The following is an 18,768-nucleotide window of genomic DNA, read 5'->3' as shown; positions in this document are numbered from 1 at the left end:
ATATGAACTTGTTATACAAGGAATTATCTGCTAAATGAGAAGCTGGTTTAATATACAGATAAATCTCATGATTTACAAACTACTTGTGCAATGGAAAAAATGCAGTCAACAAAGAGAGGTTATGGGGTATACAAAGTTCCTGTAAGGAATGACAGATTCAATAAAGATCTGAAATACATAGGATCTAGTAAATGATCCCTATGTAAGTGACTAGCTGAGCATAGATATGAAATTAATAACAAGAAACATACCACAGCCCTTGCCATATATGTGACAGAAAATGATGTGCATGCTAATCTCCAGGATGCTACATCATTAGAAGAGCCAACCAATTGGAACATATTAGAACATTGAAAGCACTGGAGATTTTCAAGTCACAAGTGAAAGGGGTATGCATTAACTTCAAGGAGGAAAAGAGGGTGTCATACACATGGCAAACATTTTATAATGACACATTGTCGAGTATGATGTGAAGTGATACTGTACTCAACTACCACTTTTAAAGAGTCTTTATGAACAATACAATCATATATGATAAACATAGTTTCAAAAGGTAGCATTATAAAAAAATGATGAGCTTGGAACAAAATCTGTTTGCATTGAGGAAATTACCTGCTAGATACATTAGATTTAGTGTTCAAATTAAGGAACTGTTGGTGGATAATATCGCCCGACGAGTATTATGAAGATCCACGTGTTAAACTGTAGAAAGGACTTTGTGTCAACCGTCACATGTAGCCTAATTGTGCAACTCAGAAATTTTTATGGAGCTTTAAATACTATACAAATAAAACCAACCCAATATATGTTAGTACAGCCATTCCTTACTTAACAACCTGCCTGTTTAATGATTGTTCAAACTTTTAACCAGCTTTACTGTGCAAGGAATCCTCTCTCTTTTTTAATCTGAGTCTCAGGGATCCCCTTTTGTAGTCTTAGTCTCATTCATGCAGCTAGTGAGTATTACTACACAAAGTGCTGCAATCTCCAAGATTGCATATTTTGTTTATAAATTTGTACTATATTACACACCCCAAAGTATAAGAGGTCACCTTCTCAGTCCACATTAAGTCACATTTTCAGAACTCTACTGTATATTGAAGCTTGTAATCTTGTTCTTCATTAGAGCTTTCCTATATAGAAAACAATAAATGGTCTTCATTACAAGACAGCATAGTGTCAGAGAAAAAACAAAGAGCATGATATCACTTGGAGGAAATGCCAAGAATTGAAAGAAGGGCAATAAAGTTGGAAGCTGTGCTGTTTCAGTGGTAATTGTCAATTTTTAGGCTATTCATTGTCAATTTATTATTATTTATTTTGGATTGGCAGCACTGCTGCATTGGGGGTATTTAAGGAGAGTGCGGACTGGCAACTCTCTCTCTCTCTCTGGGACTTTATGGTTGGTGTGCTGGTCATCTTGGTTTCACCGAGAGAATTCACATTTCTTTTATAAGTGTGTTCTCAGGAACTGTGCATTGTATTGAATTGCTAAGGTAAGCTCGGAACAAAATCTGTTCGCATCGAGGAAATTACCTGCTAGATACATTAGATTTAGTGTTCAAATTAAGGAATTGTTGGTGGATAATATTGCCTGACAAGTATTATGGAGATCCATTGCTCATTTACGTCCACATTTCTGGCATTTGTTAGTTAAAACTTAAACACGATTTTGTTGTTTTAGTACTCTAGAGACTGTTGGCTGCAAGCATTTTATATAATTCACAATTTATTTTTGTGTTTTTCCTACTTTCTACAAGGCTATGATAATATTTTTAGTTCTGTCACTGATGTCTTGCTTATGCCTCATGTTGTACTTTTATACTGCTCTGCTCAGCAATATGAAAATTTGCATTACAATATAGTTTTTTATGGGTGTTTGTTTGGCTGTTTTCGCTAATAATCTAATTTTTTATCATGGCCAAACTGTTATTCTATTTTTTTTGTCATTTCATTTCCATTTGTAACAAAAAAACATTTGAGTTAATTTGTCTGATTAATGGGTATAATAAATATACATAGGCATTGTTTATGTAGGGTCAAAAAACAAGTTTCGTACTCTGTGTTGTTTATAAGAAAATGTACACTAAACTTTCAGTTAGGTGAATATTCTAATTTTTTGTCTAGGAGTTGTAAGTGTTACTTTAAAAAATCAAAGATTAATATCAAGTTATGAGGATATTAAAATAAGTTTATATAAATATTTAAAAAATATACAGTTAGAAGTTATTTATCTAACAAATATGCTAATGTGGTTATCAAGATAACTGTAGTATTAAAATCATTAAAAACTTAGATAAATTGAAATTAGTTTGTATTTTAATTTTTTAAATAGCTTATTAGTACTTTCTTCTGGAATTTAATTTTTAATACTATATAGTATGAATTTTTCAATTATTTAAAAATTATTTAGCATACTTGTTTGACAATCTTTTCCCATATAACCTGCTTGACAATCTCCAATACACATTCCTGTGATTTTATCACAAACTTTAGGTCCATCCAGACAATGACATGATAATCCACAATTTGGACCAAATCTTCCAGCTGCACATTCTGTAGGTTATATATTAAATAATATTTTAATAATATTGAGTATAGTTATATATCAATTTATTATTTTTTAAAACTAGCTAATTCTAAAGTTATAATTAAGACATCAAGCATAAGATTAAGTCTAATCAAGATGCCTGACAATTGGATATAGTGTTTTTAAAAATTCTGATATTTACAAGTTATTGTAAAGAGAAAATTTGAATTCAAATATGGTTGTTGTATAAATATAAGTTCCATCAATGAAAATCAAATCAGTTTTGTTTTTATCATTATTACTCTTTATTTTTTCTTTTTTGGAGAAATATCAATTTTATTTTATACTTCAGCTTTTGCAAGATAAAGACATTTTAATCAAGAAAAATTCTAGTTAACCAAAAGACTTAATTAATATTTAAACTTTGGAGATTTTTTGAAAAAATTGTTCCTACAGAATTATTATTCTTAACGTAGAAGGTGTGGATGCTGTGAAATTAATCTTGTGTGAATTGTCTTTGTAAACCAAGTAATGAAATTGGTAGACGCTCCAACAGCAAACGGTTAGGGAAACTTAGTTTATTTATCCATATGCAATCGGGATATGGATAAATAAACTAAGTTTCCCTAACCGTTTGCTGTTGGAGCGTCTACCAATTTCATTACTTGGTTTACAAAGACAATTCACACAAGAATTATTATTGTAATAATCATAGACCATAATCTCTCAAAGTGACTCAATATTCAAAATTTACTACTTATCAAATCCTCTACCTGACTATGCTCATGAAAATGCAATTTATACTGCTTCCTTACTAATTAAATTATTGGTTTCCAAGAAACCAATAAGAATTTACCTATTTGTCTAATATATTCCAGAATCAAACACACCCTCTCTGAAAATGTCAAATCTCACAATTTTCTCAAAAACATTGATGTTCATAACATCAATGTTTTTGCAATGGACATGTACCAGAGCCCCCACTAAATCGGTCAAGGTTTGTCATTTTTAATAGGAAAATACAGAGAGAGAAAAAATAGAAAATTTATAAAATAAACATGGCAGAAGAAGTCAAACAATGTAAGTCCCAAAATGGCTATCTCATAATATACTGTACGTGTTTGTGTAAACAAATAATCTTGCAGACTCTTTTAATATCATATTAAGAAAGTATTTACTTATTAATATTTGAAACAAACTTATAACACTGTTTACCCTGTTGACATGTAAAACCTGTCCATCCAGCTTCACAACCTTGTTTACATTTACCATCAGTTTCACAATTTTCATTTCCTCCTTGACAATGACATGTATTTTCACAATCTTCTCCATATTTTCCTTCAATACATACTAAACAAATATTTATATTCTTTAAATTCATACATTTAAAAATTAGAAATCACATCAATTAATTAATATTCCTAAATAATTTAACATATACTGTATTAAAATTGTTACACACCATTACATGAGGTACCATTCCAATTATCTTCACATTCTCCGGGACATGTTCCAACAACAGGATCACAATCAGCTTTACCCAAACAATGACACTTTTGCTTACAGTTTTCTCCAAATGTTCCTGTCTTACAGGTAACTTTTGAAGTCACAGAAGAATCAAAATCAGAATCATCTAAAAATTATAAATATTGAATTAGTTTAACACATTTAAAAGACTATTATAAACATAATAAATAATTTTCATTACCAGGAATTTGACAGGAATCTCCTTTCCAGCCTGGGGAACATCCACCATTACAAGCACCTGTTATTTTATTGCATGATTCTAATCCATTAAGACAATGACAAGGCTGTCTACAGTTTGCACCATAAGTACCATTTTCACAAGCTATTATAACATCAAAAAAATTGAATAATTTAAAAAAACAAACTAAAACCAAATCCAAATCTTTAACAAATGTCATAAATTTAATGAAAAAAACAAACATTTTGAGTTTTCAGCAATCATCTTTGAGTTACAAATAAAAATTGGGAGTCAATTTTTTTAAATGAGAAATGTTGTCCAATTGGATGTTATTGTTGACATCACAAGCACATCTTAGAATTCACTGACTTTATGTGCTACACCTTGTTCTTCCAGCTTGAAGGAACATTATATTGCAAGGTAGAGGAGTATATATGGGAAGCCCCATTTCTGGCACACTATGTGAATTGGTCATTTGCCAACTGGAAAATAACATCCTTTCTTATTTTAAACAACACACAATTTTATATTCAAGATATGGCGACTATATTTTTACCATATGGCACCATAGACTATCCTTCAATTTCTTGAACTCATTTAATCCTAACCCTTTTGGCCTCCACCTGTCTGTTGACTGTTGAAAAAAGTTCTTCACTTGACATCAACATCACTATCTAAAAAGACCATATTTCCACCTCTGTCTGCCTGAAACATTCATACTAACCTTTATTCATTCTAGCGGTTTCAAATGATCCTTCTTTATTTAAAATAATGGTGTTTAAGGCCCTGGTCATAAGACCTTTTACACACGCATCAAATGACAAAGATATGGCTCGAGAACTAAATTACATCACCAACATTGCATCACAGCACACCTTACCATCTAGGATAATGAAGGATCTAATCTACAAATACTCTTCCTATAACACATGCAACAGCATGATAGGCCATACAGAGCAGTAAGATACAACCAACAACTGAAATGAACCTACCTGAAAATAGTGAAAGCCAACAATGTATCTGTTGCATTTACTGTAGACAAAACTCCTATGTGTATTCCTTACTAAAGATTCTCATGAAGATCTACATCTTCTGGGAGTATTCTCCATACCAGTTATTAACAACACTCTTGGCCAATTTGTTCAAATATTGATAAAAAAGGGGGGAACATAACACCACTGCATTAGCCAACCTAGCCACAGAATACCAGATTCAAATGCATCTAGATAAGGCCTGACTTCTATATCTCTCCAGAGAGTTCACACATCTCAAACACCTGGAGGAACTGGAGATCTACAAGGCATGTAAGAAAAATGTGGTCATCAATTACAGAGACAGCAACACCCCTCCCCAAACATGGAGATCTCTGTTTGAAGTCCTATAATAATTTTTTCCTCCAATGAATACCACTGCACTAACATCCAATCTATTAAGAGAGTTTCTATTAAGAACGCTCATTGTACTAACGCCATCAGATGTGATGTGATAGAATAATAACGCTAGCAGACTCACTCTGTACACATTTTTTATCATGGGAGAAAGGCCGTGTAGGGGTTTCTCACCGTTTTTTTTTTTATTTGAATAAGTGCACCACTCCTATGGGTATATAACACTAAGAATACATAAACCAAAATACATGATTCAAAGTAAACATAAAATTAGTATTCGATTTTTAGTGAAAACTAAAATGTAAAACTAGAAATTAGAAATTATAAATAATCTTATCTTCCATATTTTTTAACATAATTGTAAAAAGTATCAAACAGTGGCTACCGAACAAGCTTATCGAGTGGACATGGCTACCTGAAACCAAGCGTAAAGATTTCTAATTTCAGAATAAGTCTATCTTCATCGTAAATTGGACAATGATAGATCATATGGTCGATGGTGTCTAGGTTTTCTGTAGAGCAAAAGCAAGAGGCAGTTTCTGTCCGGTTATACATGCTCAGTAAGTAGTTGAGCAGTAACAAATACGTTAAATCTCTAAGTGATGATGAGAACCTGCATTCAACGCTAGGAAAATAATCTTATTCTACCAGTTTTACTGCTCGACTATTGTTAATTCCACTTTTGCATAACATTGTCATAAATATAATTTTTAAGGCTGCTGCGTGAGAGAGGGTTGCGAATGTAGTCCAAATCAGTGTCCTTTGCAGCTGACTTAGCCTCAAAGTTGGCTTTTTCATTTCCTAGGATGACAGTATGGCCACGAACAAACATAAAAGTTATCTTATTTACAAGATTTTTAATATGTTGCTGGATATATGTGATTTTATTGCTATTGAAATTGGTATCAGGCCAGTCCATAAGTTCGTGCGTATATTTATCTATAAAAAAAGCAGCAAAAAATTTTAATTAAATTTTATTTCAATCTATAATGTATTCACCATTATTTTGTACAATTTCTTGCCATCTCGATGGTAGCTTTTTAATCCCGTCTTCGTAAAATGATTTCGATTTTGAATCAAAATATTCAGAAATAGCCTTTTTTACATTGTTCTCGTCCTCAAAAGTTTTCCCTTTTAAAAAATTCTGCAAACTGCGAAAAAAGATGATAATCACTGGGAGCAATCTGGCGAATATGGTGGATGAGGTAAAATTTCCCAGTTGTAGCTTTCGAGTTTCTGTACAGTTATTTTTGCAGTGTGTGGTCTGGCATCGTCATGCCACGAGAGAACCTGCTTTCTGTTCACTAACGACGGTCGATTTTTTTCTCAATTTTTCATTTAAACGCTCTAATTGCTCACAATACATTTGAGTTGTAATTGTTTGATTAGGTTCTAATGGCTCAAAGTGAATTAGACCCGACATATCCCACCAAACAGACAAAAGAATTTTTTTTGGATGCGACCCACCTTTTGCAGTCAGTTTTGGCTGCTTGTCGCCATCCATCCATTGTTTTTTTCTCGTCACATTATTATAGAGGATCCATTTTTCGTCTCCAGTAACCAGCCTACCAAGAAAAGGTTCTAAAGCAATGCCGGATAAAAGAGACGTGCAAATGTTTACACGTTGTTGTCGGTTAGCTATTGACAGTTCGTGCGGTGTCCATTTTCCTAGCTTTGAAACTTTTCCGATTTGTCGTAGGTGTCTACAAACAGTTCCGTGGGATGAATTTAAACGTTCCGCAATTTCATCAACTGTTAAAGATGGTTCTGCTTCGACTACTGCAGAGAGAGCATCGTCGTCGAAGTCGACGGATCTTCCAGTACGAGCCTTATCCTCGACACTAAAATCATTTTTTCTAAATCTTTCAAACCACTTCTGCGCAGTCCTTGAACTAATTACGATTTGATTATGTACAGTATTTATTTTTTTGGCTGCATTTGTAGCATTCTCACCAAATAAAAAGTATAAAACGTGTCTTTTATATTCGTCGGTTACTTCCATTTTAACGAAAATAAACAACTGAAATGTTCACAATTCTGAACAGTATTATACGAATGAGATCCAATTTAACACTTCGGTGTAAAAATTATCACATTAGACTGACATTTTTAACAGCAAAACAAGATTTTTCTCAAGGTCATAAAAATGCGCACGGACTTATGGACTGACCTGATATTTATTAGAAATTTTAGGACGGACTAAGAATCACTGTAAATGTTCATAGACAGAGTTTTGTTTGCTAGAGAAAGTGGCCCACTGAACAGCTTGGTAGACAGCATCTTCTTCAGTTTGATATATGGGGGTATCTTCTAACATATTTTGGGCAAAATATGTCAGTTTGGAGGAAGCTACAGATACTTGAACGAACATGAAGGGGGCTTTTGGACCCATCTGTGTAGATATTAATGTCTACATGGTTATCCATGGAGGAATGTACCCTGGGGATAACCTTGTTTACAGGGTGATGATCAGAGATAGGGTAATTGCAATATGGTAGCATTTGAACAGCCGTAGATAGGAGTAGAGACTGTTGTTGAGCTTTGATGTTTGTAGTTCTGATATAGTAGTTCAGAACATTTTCTACAATCATAGTGGCAAAAGAAGGAGCTCTACTAGAATCAGAGAGGCATTAGCAGAAACAGTTCTGCAGCATTTTGAAATTCTGATGGCAAACTGTCTTTGAAGAGAGAGTAATTTACTTGCTACTGAATTTTCACTAGTTACATGATCCCAGCTAGAGGCGGTGTAAAGTAGCATTGGTTGTATTGCCCCATTATATAGAGTTTTATAAGCTTTATGATTTAGTTCCCCGGTGCACCAAGCACATTTTACAGCATGTAGTTTATTTTCTTGGCCTTAGCCAAGATGTAACCAATATGGCAAGAGAATGTGGTTTCTATTTCCTCTTGTTTTATTTTGTTTGAAGTTTCTGTTTACACGTGCACTAGCTAGTCGATCTGTTGAAGTTTTTTGTGTCTTTTTGTGAAAATTAAAATTAATATAAAAATAAATATTATGATGTTGATTAATGATAATAACAAAAAGATTTTTTTGTATGTAAAATAGGGCTGGCAGAAATACAGTATTAAAATGTAAAAACACGTAAACAGATAATAAAAATATCTTCTTTACTCGCCATGTCCAATTTGGCAGAGGCATAGCCTCTAAAGAAAAGTCGTCTCTGCTGTGGAGAATAGTTTGTTCCTGGTGATTGAACATGGCGAGTAAAGAAGATATTTTTATTATCTGTTTACGTGTTTTTATGTTTTAATAAATAAAAAGATTGTTAATAATTAAAAAATAAAGTTCTTAAAATAAATTGTTCATTCGAATTCATTAAATTTTTATATTTTTAAATTTGTTAACATAGTCTTTTATAAATAATAGTACATATTAATTACGTATTTAATAATTATATATTTTGGACCTAAAGTTTTTAGGGTTTCATTAAAAAATTTATTTTCGTTAAAATCTTTCTATAAAATTATGCCTGAATATTACGTAAGATAGGGAAGGGGAGGGGGATCAAAGAAAATATTACGGTTTCTTACACAGGGGTGGACGAGGGTCTAGAATGGCCAAAATCGCCCTTACGTAATTTATGGACGGCCCCTAAGCCTAGAAGTTTGACAATGGTGTTTGGAAAGTCAGTGGAATCATGCTCGATATTCCAAATGCCATTGTCAAACTTTTAGGCTTACAGGAAAGCGGTGCTGAACGTCTGACATACACGTTTTTGCATTTAAAACTTTGGCCTCAACCTCTCTAATAACAAATTATGAAATTAAACGTAATAAAATTATTTATATCAGTAACTAAAAGTTTCTCATTATCAATTTCTGAATATTTAAAAAATATAATATTGATAAAATTCAACTATAGTTAAATTTTTTATTTCTAAAAATATCTTTTTAAGACTATTTTAATTGAATGACTGTCTGGAATAATAAATTGTGGTTGTTCGTTGAGAAGGGCTTGTAAACCCGTGAATGCACGTTACAAGTATGAACACAGAGACTGATACACAATTAAAAGTCTTTTTATTTCCCTTCCAGAACACAGTTCTTTCCTTTTCTAATTTACAAATGATCCCAACTGGAATAACTTCACTGAGGAAGGGGTCGCCACGTACAAAGAATCACACCCGCGCTCGTAACACAAACTTTTTACACCCGACTTAAAACTAAACTTATATCTACCTTAAAACTAAAAAGGAAAGGGGAAACAGATAGATTTAGGAAAGAACGAAAGTAGATAGAATTAGATGGAAGGTACCCGGGTCTACGATGATCGGTGTTTTCGCTGGAGTGTATTTTCGCAATGGCAGTTGTTTTTCTCTCCTTTTCCTTGTTCGGCTGTCTGCCCTCAACGTCTTTTGATTCCCTCGGTTTTGTGTCTATTTTCCCTTGGCCTCGACGGTCCTGTAGCCATCTTTCGACTTTTCCCGTTCCTGGTCGATCGCTGGCTCACACTTCCGTCCTTCTCGAGGTCCAGTAGAAAAGTGTCCCTTGTTCACCACTTAGCCTTCAGGGCGTCCTCGCCTTCTTTTGTTCTTACTTAGGAGGGGTAATCCTGCCCTCCAGCAATAATGGTCAGGTTGTTTCAGACAAAGGAGAAAGGAACGGAAATAAGAGAATGGAATGAAGGAAGAAGGAAGATAGAAAAATATATATATATATATATATGTATTTACAACTTATGAATTAAACAAAAATATACAAGAAAACAATATGGCTGACGGCCACAAAATAATAAATTATTTGTTGCTTCAAAGACAATTTTTTTAAATTGGTAATTAATTGCAATAATTAAATGGAAATGCTTTTGAGTAATTTTATATACTCAATTTAAACATTTTAGTGTTATACTTATTAATTAATAAATAAACACATCTGATTTATATTTGCTGAGCTTATTGTTTTATTCCAAACGTTTACTTATTAGTTTAACATCAGATCATGTTTGTTATATATACAGTGTTCCGATCATAAGTACTCAATTTGATTTGAATTTAAAAAATTAATAGTTAAAGGTATAAGTTCACCAAAGATTTTATAAGAGAGAAAATTTCACCAAATTTCACTGAAAAAATCACCACATCTCTATATGCCCTCCAGTAGTTATAGTGACAACATCACAGCAGTAGGCAATTTCCTGCTATGTATGCTGCAGCATGTTCTGTCTCACAGTGATGATGTGCTCCTGAAGATCTCTGACTGAAGTTGAGTTGTATAAACCATATCTTTCACATAACCCCACAGAAAAAAATCTAAGGGGTTCAGATTGGAAGATCTTGGCAGCCATCCTATCAAGCATATCAGACAACAACCGGTGCTTTCTCCTGTGGTGATATCTAACTTTATATAATAATGCTCCACTCCTTTATCGAGTGTCAGTATTTGTATAAATTATATATATAAAACAGTCATAAAACATTGTGTCTGATACCCCCCTTTGCTGTACACACCTACACGCACAAACTTGTCATGTTTGTTTTTTTTACTCTATCACTGTACATATTTTGTCTTGTAACTGTATTTTTACTTGTTCAACAATTATGATGCAAACGCCCAATGATCCAACACTTCCCTTCAATCTTTCCCTATTTTCTTTCCCTCCCTACTTACTATCACTTCCTCTTCTAATTTCAATTTCATCACTTCTAATTTCTTAGTAGTAAAGTCTGTGCACATACGGACAACCTCTCTACTCTTTTAATGTAATGTAATATAATGTGATGAAACCGTGACTAGACAATAATTCTTACAAATGTGAGAATCTGGAAACATGAAACAAGAGCCTTTCCTTAAATTTGGAATATTTCTTTCAACTCTATTTAATCATTTGGGGAATTAAATAATTAACTTTCTGGAAAATAATAGTTTTTTTAAACAAGCAAAATGTGCAAATTTTTACACTTTCATAGGAAATTGATAGAAAAAGGGAAATAAAACTTCCTTCCAGTTTATCAACTTCCTGTAGTGAGATCTTATCTTGCCTGTTGATGAGATACCTGCAAGTGCGACTCACCTGTTGCATCCTATCACATAAATAAATCTTGGCATTCAATTGAATGAGATTTTGGGATAAAAGGTGCAAACATCCCAGTTTCAAGGCTCTTGACCGATTTTCCTCCTAGCTCAGCCTCCAGCGAGAAGATTCCCAATCGCTGCTCTGTCACCAGAATCGACTAGATCCAAAGATATCTGACTATCTACAAGAGGTATTATGCACCCATTAATGTAAACTCTCTCTCTCTCTCTCAGTCTACTAGAGATATAAGTAGTTAGATATTCAATAGAATTTATGGGACATAAGAGTCAGAAAGTTTGATATGGTACCTTTATATACGTGTAATCTTTGATTTACTTATCTTATTAAACTTTATGTTTTTGTTTACTTGCCCTTGAAGAGATTTATTTTGGATGGTCAATCTTCTTATTGACGAGTCCACAACTCCTTCCCACTCAAACATGTATTTAAGCATATTCCAAATTGTGAGTTAAGATGCATTACTTTTTAACTGGTGTTAGGAGAAAATACAGTCAGATCCTACAATCTGGAGACAAATTACAAGTAAAACCCATCCACTAACAAAGTGAGTGGGCTTCATGAGTCCAACATCACAAAAAGGGTTTAGAATAATCCACTCTAACCTGCAAATTCTCACACAACTCAACTTCTGCAGCATCTTACAGTACAAAAAAGTCTCTATAAAACTTGATGAGTTTTCCTATCAGATGTCACTTGTTACTTTTATATATCTTAAACCATTCATTTTTTATGGCAAATTAAAGTTGGTACTTTCAAGCAGAACACCCTGTATATTTACTATTATAAGTTATATGCAGATATACTTAAATTTTACTTACAATCTACACAAGACGGTCCTTTAAATCCAGGTGCACAAGAACAACCATAAGGATCTGGCTTACAAAATACGTGAGCAGCACATCCACTTTCTTGTGCAGGAGCAGAGCATTGTTTATCACAATTTACTCCAAAAAAGTTTGCTTTGCAAGCTAAATTAAAACATAAATTAAAAATTTTGTTAGAAAAGATTTAATCTGTATTTATTGTTTAATTAATTTTTAACTAAATTCATAAATATTGTAATATTGAAAATATTTATAACAATATATTGGTTATTGATTAATGTAATATAACACTGAAAAAATCCAACAAGTTTCATAACTTTCCTGACCTCATCAAGAAAGTTCAGCTGTAAGTTCATCGACCTGGTGGAGATTGGGAACTTAAAATCCCACTTCTCGGACATCACTGTAAGGTTGCCTATAGGGGGGATTTTTTTCCCTTTCATCGAGACAGTCTAAGGTCTACGCGTATGTGAGTGGTGGTTTTAGGAGGCAGAAAGTGTTTCACAAAGAAATCATTTATTTTTTTTTGATGTTCATGCTTACATATAGTCAAGGTCTTAAGCTTCAGTGTTATCTGTTCGATGTCTTCAAAAACTTCCTTTTCCAGAGATGACAGAGCCCTGGGGCAGCAGCGAGTTAAAGTTCATTGTAGAAATAAAGTAAAACACAGGATAGCGACAAGCGGAAGCACAAAGAGAAGAGGGCGATGATCACAACAGGTGTACTCGAAAGGAAGACTCCTTGTCCTTGATGGCGGAGGTTTTATAAGTTTTTCGGGATTGATTCATTTCTAATTGGTCGGCTTTCTCTTCTCCACTCCCCTATAGGTCTCTTACCTACCTCTAGGTGAAAATTGAGTCCAGTATAGGTTGCGAGAAAGGTCAGCCCAGGATGGTTTATTCGACACCATTCTCTTAACTTTGATCGTGCTTTATTGATGACTATGACACCTATGCTCATTCTATTATATTTTCGTTTCGTTTTTCTTTATTGCGTCTTATGTTTTAATATTTCCCTTTTTAATTTTCTATTACTCTAAAATTTTGTTTTTTTTCCTCTATTTGTTTTGAGCGATGATGTCAAAGTCCAGTGTTGCCGACTTGACACTTATATAACTTATTATCTTGATGGTTTAACTTAATAAATTTTACAATTTCCCCTTTTTTTTGGGACAATGTCTGGGGCCTCACACAGCATGCATTTTTTTCAGACTCCATTCACCAAAAGGTATGTTGCTCCAAGCTTCACTCCCTTCATAGAAAAATGTCCTAAGATAAAATCTAAATCTACTAGATGCATATATTTATTTATTTGCTTATTTTTTTTATTTATTTCAATTACGAGGCGTGTTTTTAAAGTAAGTACCGTTTTAATATAACGCTGCTGAAGCGCTGCAGTTGGCACTTAATGCATGCGCGCTGTGTACCTACATCTGTTGGGAAGCCACAAACGCCATTACGGAGCCAGTCGACTGTGTTTACTGTTGTTTGTGTGTTACTGAAATGCCGCCGCTCATTTAGAATCCCGCCGACTGCGAAGTGTGTGCCGTTATCCGTTTTCTCAGTGCTAAAGGCTCGAAAGCGGCTGAAATTCATCGCCAAATCAGTGAAGTTTATGGTGAAAGCGTTATGAGTGATGGAATGGCACAAAAATGGGTTAGGGCCTTTAGTAATGGTTGCACAAACATTCACGAGGAGGAATGAAGTGGGTGACCTTCAGTCATTATCGATGATTTGATTGAAAAAGTAGACTGTAGAGTGAAAGAGAACAGACGTGTGAGACTTTAAAAAAACTGCGCCGTGCAGTACAAAACAAAAGGCGGGGCTTACTGAGCAAGGGTGTCATTTTGCTCCACGATAATGCTCGTCCACATACGGCAAATCAAACTCAAGACCTAATCACATCATTTGGCTGGGAACAATTAGACCACCCTCTATACAGTCTCGACCTAGCACCGAGTGACTATCATTTGTTTCTGCATTTGAAGAAGCATCTGGCAGGGCAGCGCCATAACAATCACGACAAAGTCAAAACGACCATTCTGCAGTGGTTGTCTCATCAGGCGGCAACATTCTTTGAGGATGGAATACAAAAGCTGGTCCCACGATACGATAAGTGTCTCAATATTAATGGGAATTATGTAGAAAAGTAGTGTAAAATACGGGCTTTCACATAAATAAAAATTTTGTTAAAAATGTTTGCTTGTTTTTTTTATATTTCAAAACGGTACTTACTTTAAAAACACGCCTCGTATTAATCATTTAAAATAAAATTGTTTGTTGCACCATCTGTTCTGAAATTTTATTAAAAAATAAATTATATATTATGAATTATTATAAAAAGGCAAAAGACTTTATTTTGAGGTAGAGAAGTGTTTTGAAGAAATTCTAAATGTCAATAACAAGTAAGATTTTCATTAAGTCCGACTCCAGTCAAGATATGATATGTGACCCCCCGTCTTCCCACTCCTTCAACTATTAACCAACAAAATTTAATAGCATCAATGCCCCTTATATACAAGTTACTATGCCAAATTTCATTTCCTAATCTTTACCCCATCCTGAGATATTAAACAAAACAGATGCCAACACACATGTAATTTTTTCCTGTATTTTGGGTTCAGAGAGACTCAAGTAATGGAAATTTGCAAAAACACCCAGAATGTCAAATTTGATATGATTCCAATACTTTTCCTTGTTATGTGTACATAACAGTGAGAAAGTAATATTATAATTTAATTAACAAAGTAAAAATGTACCTGTTTCACAATTTGTTCCTATAAAACCAGAAGGACAAATACATTCTCCTAATATATCATGGCAGATTCCTCCATTGTAACATGGTGGACAATTCTGATTGCATGAAGCCCCAAATTTACCAGAAGGACAAGCTATAAAAAAGAGAACATTTAAATAATATATATATGTATACATAAATAATCTTCAATTAATCTTCATAGTAATTTAATATGTAATAGTAGTAGTAGTACAGTGGTGCCTCGTATAACGTACGCCTCGAATAACGGACGCTGCGAACAACGGACTTTCTGTTTGGCCGTTACGTGACTCGAGCAGCGGACTGGCTGCAAACAACGGACTTTCCGGCATAATTGGTGACTGCTCCATGGGGTGCGTTCTTTAATAGCGGTCACTCTGCGTCTCTGGTACTACGGAAGTGCGCTGCTGTTTGTAGTCATTTAGGAACAACGGTGAAAGAAAGAAAGATGGCGGCGCCCGCACTATTGATAGTATCGTGATGGAGAAATCTATAATTCTAAAATATGAGCTTTAAAAGGCAAAAGAAGGGTCGCAATTGTAAAATTTAACCATAAAATAGATTATTTGTTGAAAGAGCATTCAAAATAGCCTCGAAAACAAACTCGTAAAGACACTTACATCCCCACGTGCGCTAACTCGCGCTTTCACAATTTCTAAATTCTCATTCATAAAACCACATAATGGACCCGGAAACAAAACTATCTGAGCCATGGAGGACGCTGTAAAGGTCGCCTTTGGCGGCCTGAGTCGAAGAAACCGCCCGACTGAGATAATTGCTCCCACCTGGAGCCGGGGCCATAAACGGCCGGAAAGATCAAAGGTGTAGCGTCTCCACTTAAGGGTCAATGTGTTGGCCACGTGCCGGCCAGCTTGGGAAAATAAATGTAAATAAAGCACGGACGCAAATGTAAGCTACGTCGGCGGGAAATAGGGCGGACGTCTTTGAAGGCTCTAAGAAAGGGAAGGAACTGATTGGTCGCAGGAGGTAGTAGCAGAATCCCTTAAATTGGAAGGGTGGCAGAAAAACAAGGAGAAAGGGCAAGAGACCGGATACGTGGTGGTCTCTAACACTAGGTAGGCCTTTGAGGCGTATAGAGAGAGTGTTCTCCTCTTGGAAAGTCCTCTGAAAAAAGGTTGGTGTAGAGACGGACGACCACGCGGTTAAGCCATCTCCGGAAAAGTGACTCGTGTTCTCCGGCCAGACAAGCCGACGTGCGGCATCACAGCTTCGGTACATTAGCGTACCTAATGTTATTGCATAGTGTACATCTTTGTAAATATTTGTAAATAAACTGTATATAACCACTTATTGAGTGTGAAGGTGTGACTTTCCACGGACCATCTAACGGACAATCTCGAGGCATAAAGAACAACTCGGGACGGAACATTTGTAAGGATCACGTGACGAGTAATAAGGACCTTCACTGACGCCATGTTGCTTTCCACCGTAAACTACTGCTACAAGCGGCCGTTTTTGCCGTTCGACAGTGCCCACTCCCACCGGAATTTAGGAACACGTTCCGCAGGAATTTTTAAACGGATGTCGCTCGCGCAGAGTTACGCGGAGGAATAAAAGAACGCACCCCATGTTCATTTTTTTTATGATACAGTACGGTTATTTTATGCTGCGGAACGAATTAGATGTTTTAACATGTATTTCTATGGGAAAATGCGTTTCATATAACGGACGTTTCACTTAACGGACGTGCACCTGGAACGGATTAAGTACGTTATATGAGGCACCACTGTATTAAAAATTACAAAAGATGATTAATAGTTACTGATGAAAGTTGGTATATGATACTGTAATATAACATTAGACAAATATGCTAAAATAAAACATTTCATTTCAGAAAAGAAAAATTCATTATTTTGGAAGCATTAAACATAAATTCAAATTTAATCATGTTTTTTCTGATTAATGCAAATAAATCCTAGAATAAAATATATAATTATAAGAACTTATTTTGATTAATGACTTAATAAGTTTTCAAATAGCAATGTTTTTTATAAATAACAATAATAATGTAACACAGTCTCTAATAATGTAATGTATAAAAAAAAAACTGTTAAGTCTATAAGGAATTCCAATTTGTTGAAACATTATCAGTTTAGCACTTTAACTCTTCAAATAAAATCATACATTAAAACATCTATTTGACTTAATGAAAGATGCAAACTTCATAGAATTTTTTCTTCTCTCTCTCTCTCTCTCTTTTATTATAATTTCTGCTACTACAACCCATGACAAATATTATAGAATCACTTCATCATGAGGATGTTTTTACACTGTTTTAAGCAAGTAGCAAAGAAATAAAACAAGCAATTGATACAAAATAATTTTCTAATAATAGACATTTTGCCTATATTAAGATTAATAAAAACAATTAATATAACATTATGTAAATTAAATAGATGAATTTTTGACTATTGAATATAAAAAAAATTTTAGAATCATTTAAAATTGAGGAAACAATTGCGGAATCATCTTATATTTAGCATATTTAAAACATTGTTTGCTATATTGTTCAATATAAAAATAGTAAGTCTGAAAATAAAATAAACACTTGTAGCCACTGAAATGATTTACTCTTCTATTGATGTAACAAAACACTTAGAAGAAATTTGCATTGAAACTATGGAAAAGTTTATAAAACTCCTTAAGGAACTGTTGCAAATGATATGGTTTGTTCACAGTCAACTGTATCTAAAATTTGGTGCAAGTATAAACAAACTGGAAATATTACAAAAGGAAAACATACTGGTCATCCACAAAAGACATCAAAGTGTCAGGATGCAATGCAATAGAAAAACATGCGGTGAAAATTAAAGAAATTTGTCCAGGATAAAGTTCCATGCTGCAAATCAGATCTCAACTGCTATTTGGAAAACCAGGAAAGATATTGATAGCAAATATTTTTTCATCAGTAAAAATCTATGTCTGAAAGAATTAAAACATAAAAGCTCAATGTGAGTGAAGCATAATGAAGTATTAATTAAATTATTTATGTTGACTAATTCTATAAATTTTTCCTCAGTTTTATGTGATTCCAAAATTTTTTCCTAAATGTAAAATTTTAAAAATTGTGTGTTTAATGTATATGTTATTTTGATTATTTAAGTCATACTTAAAGTAGTCAAAAGATTTTTAACTATTATTAAAAAAGTATTTTGTATTAAATGCTTATTTTGTTTATTTGCTACATGATTAAAAACTTCAAAAACATCTTCACAATGAAGTGATTTGTAATTTTTGTATATGCACAACTGAATAACAAGGATGCAAAGTGGGAGAGATTGAGTGAAACATTCACACAGCTACAAACAGGACTAAATGGTCCAGCTGAATGAAAAATATCAATAAACAATTAACTGAAAAAATTTTTCACATAATTGTATTTTATTTTATTTGTTAGGTCCTGGTTTAATTTTTATTCTTTTATTATGACTGTAATATGATTTTTAATGTTAAGAAGTCACTTTCAATTT

General features: G+C 33.8%; 1 pseudogene; it reads right to left on the bottom strand.

Moving 5' to 3' along the window:
* The window catches only part of LOC136973779 (receptor-type tyrosine-protein phosphatase mu-like), a 77,433-nt pseudogene that overhangs the window by 44,464 nt on the left and 14,201 nt on the right, over positions 1 to 18,768 (bottom strand).

Source organism: Centruroides vittatus, unplaced genomic scaffold (assembly GCF_030686945.1).
Source record: "Centruroides vittatus isolate TY-2023 unplaced genomic scaffold, ASM3068694v2 contig_329, whole genome shotgun sequence".
Classification (NCBI taxonomy): domain Eukaryota; kingdom Metazoa; phylum Arthropoda; class Arachnida; order Scorpiones; family Buthidae; genus Centruroides; species Centruroides vittatus.
This window is presented reverse-complemented; position numbering and strand designations above follow the sequence as displayed.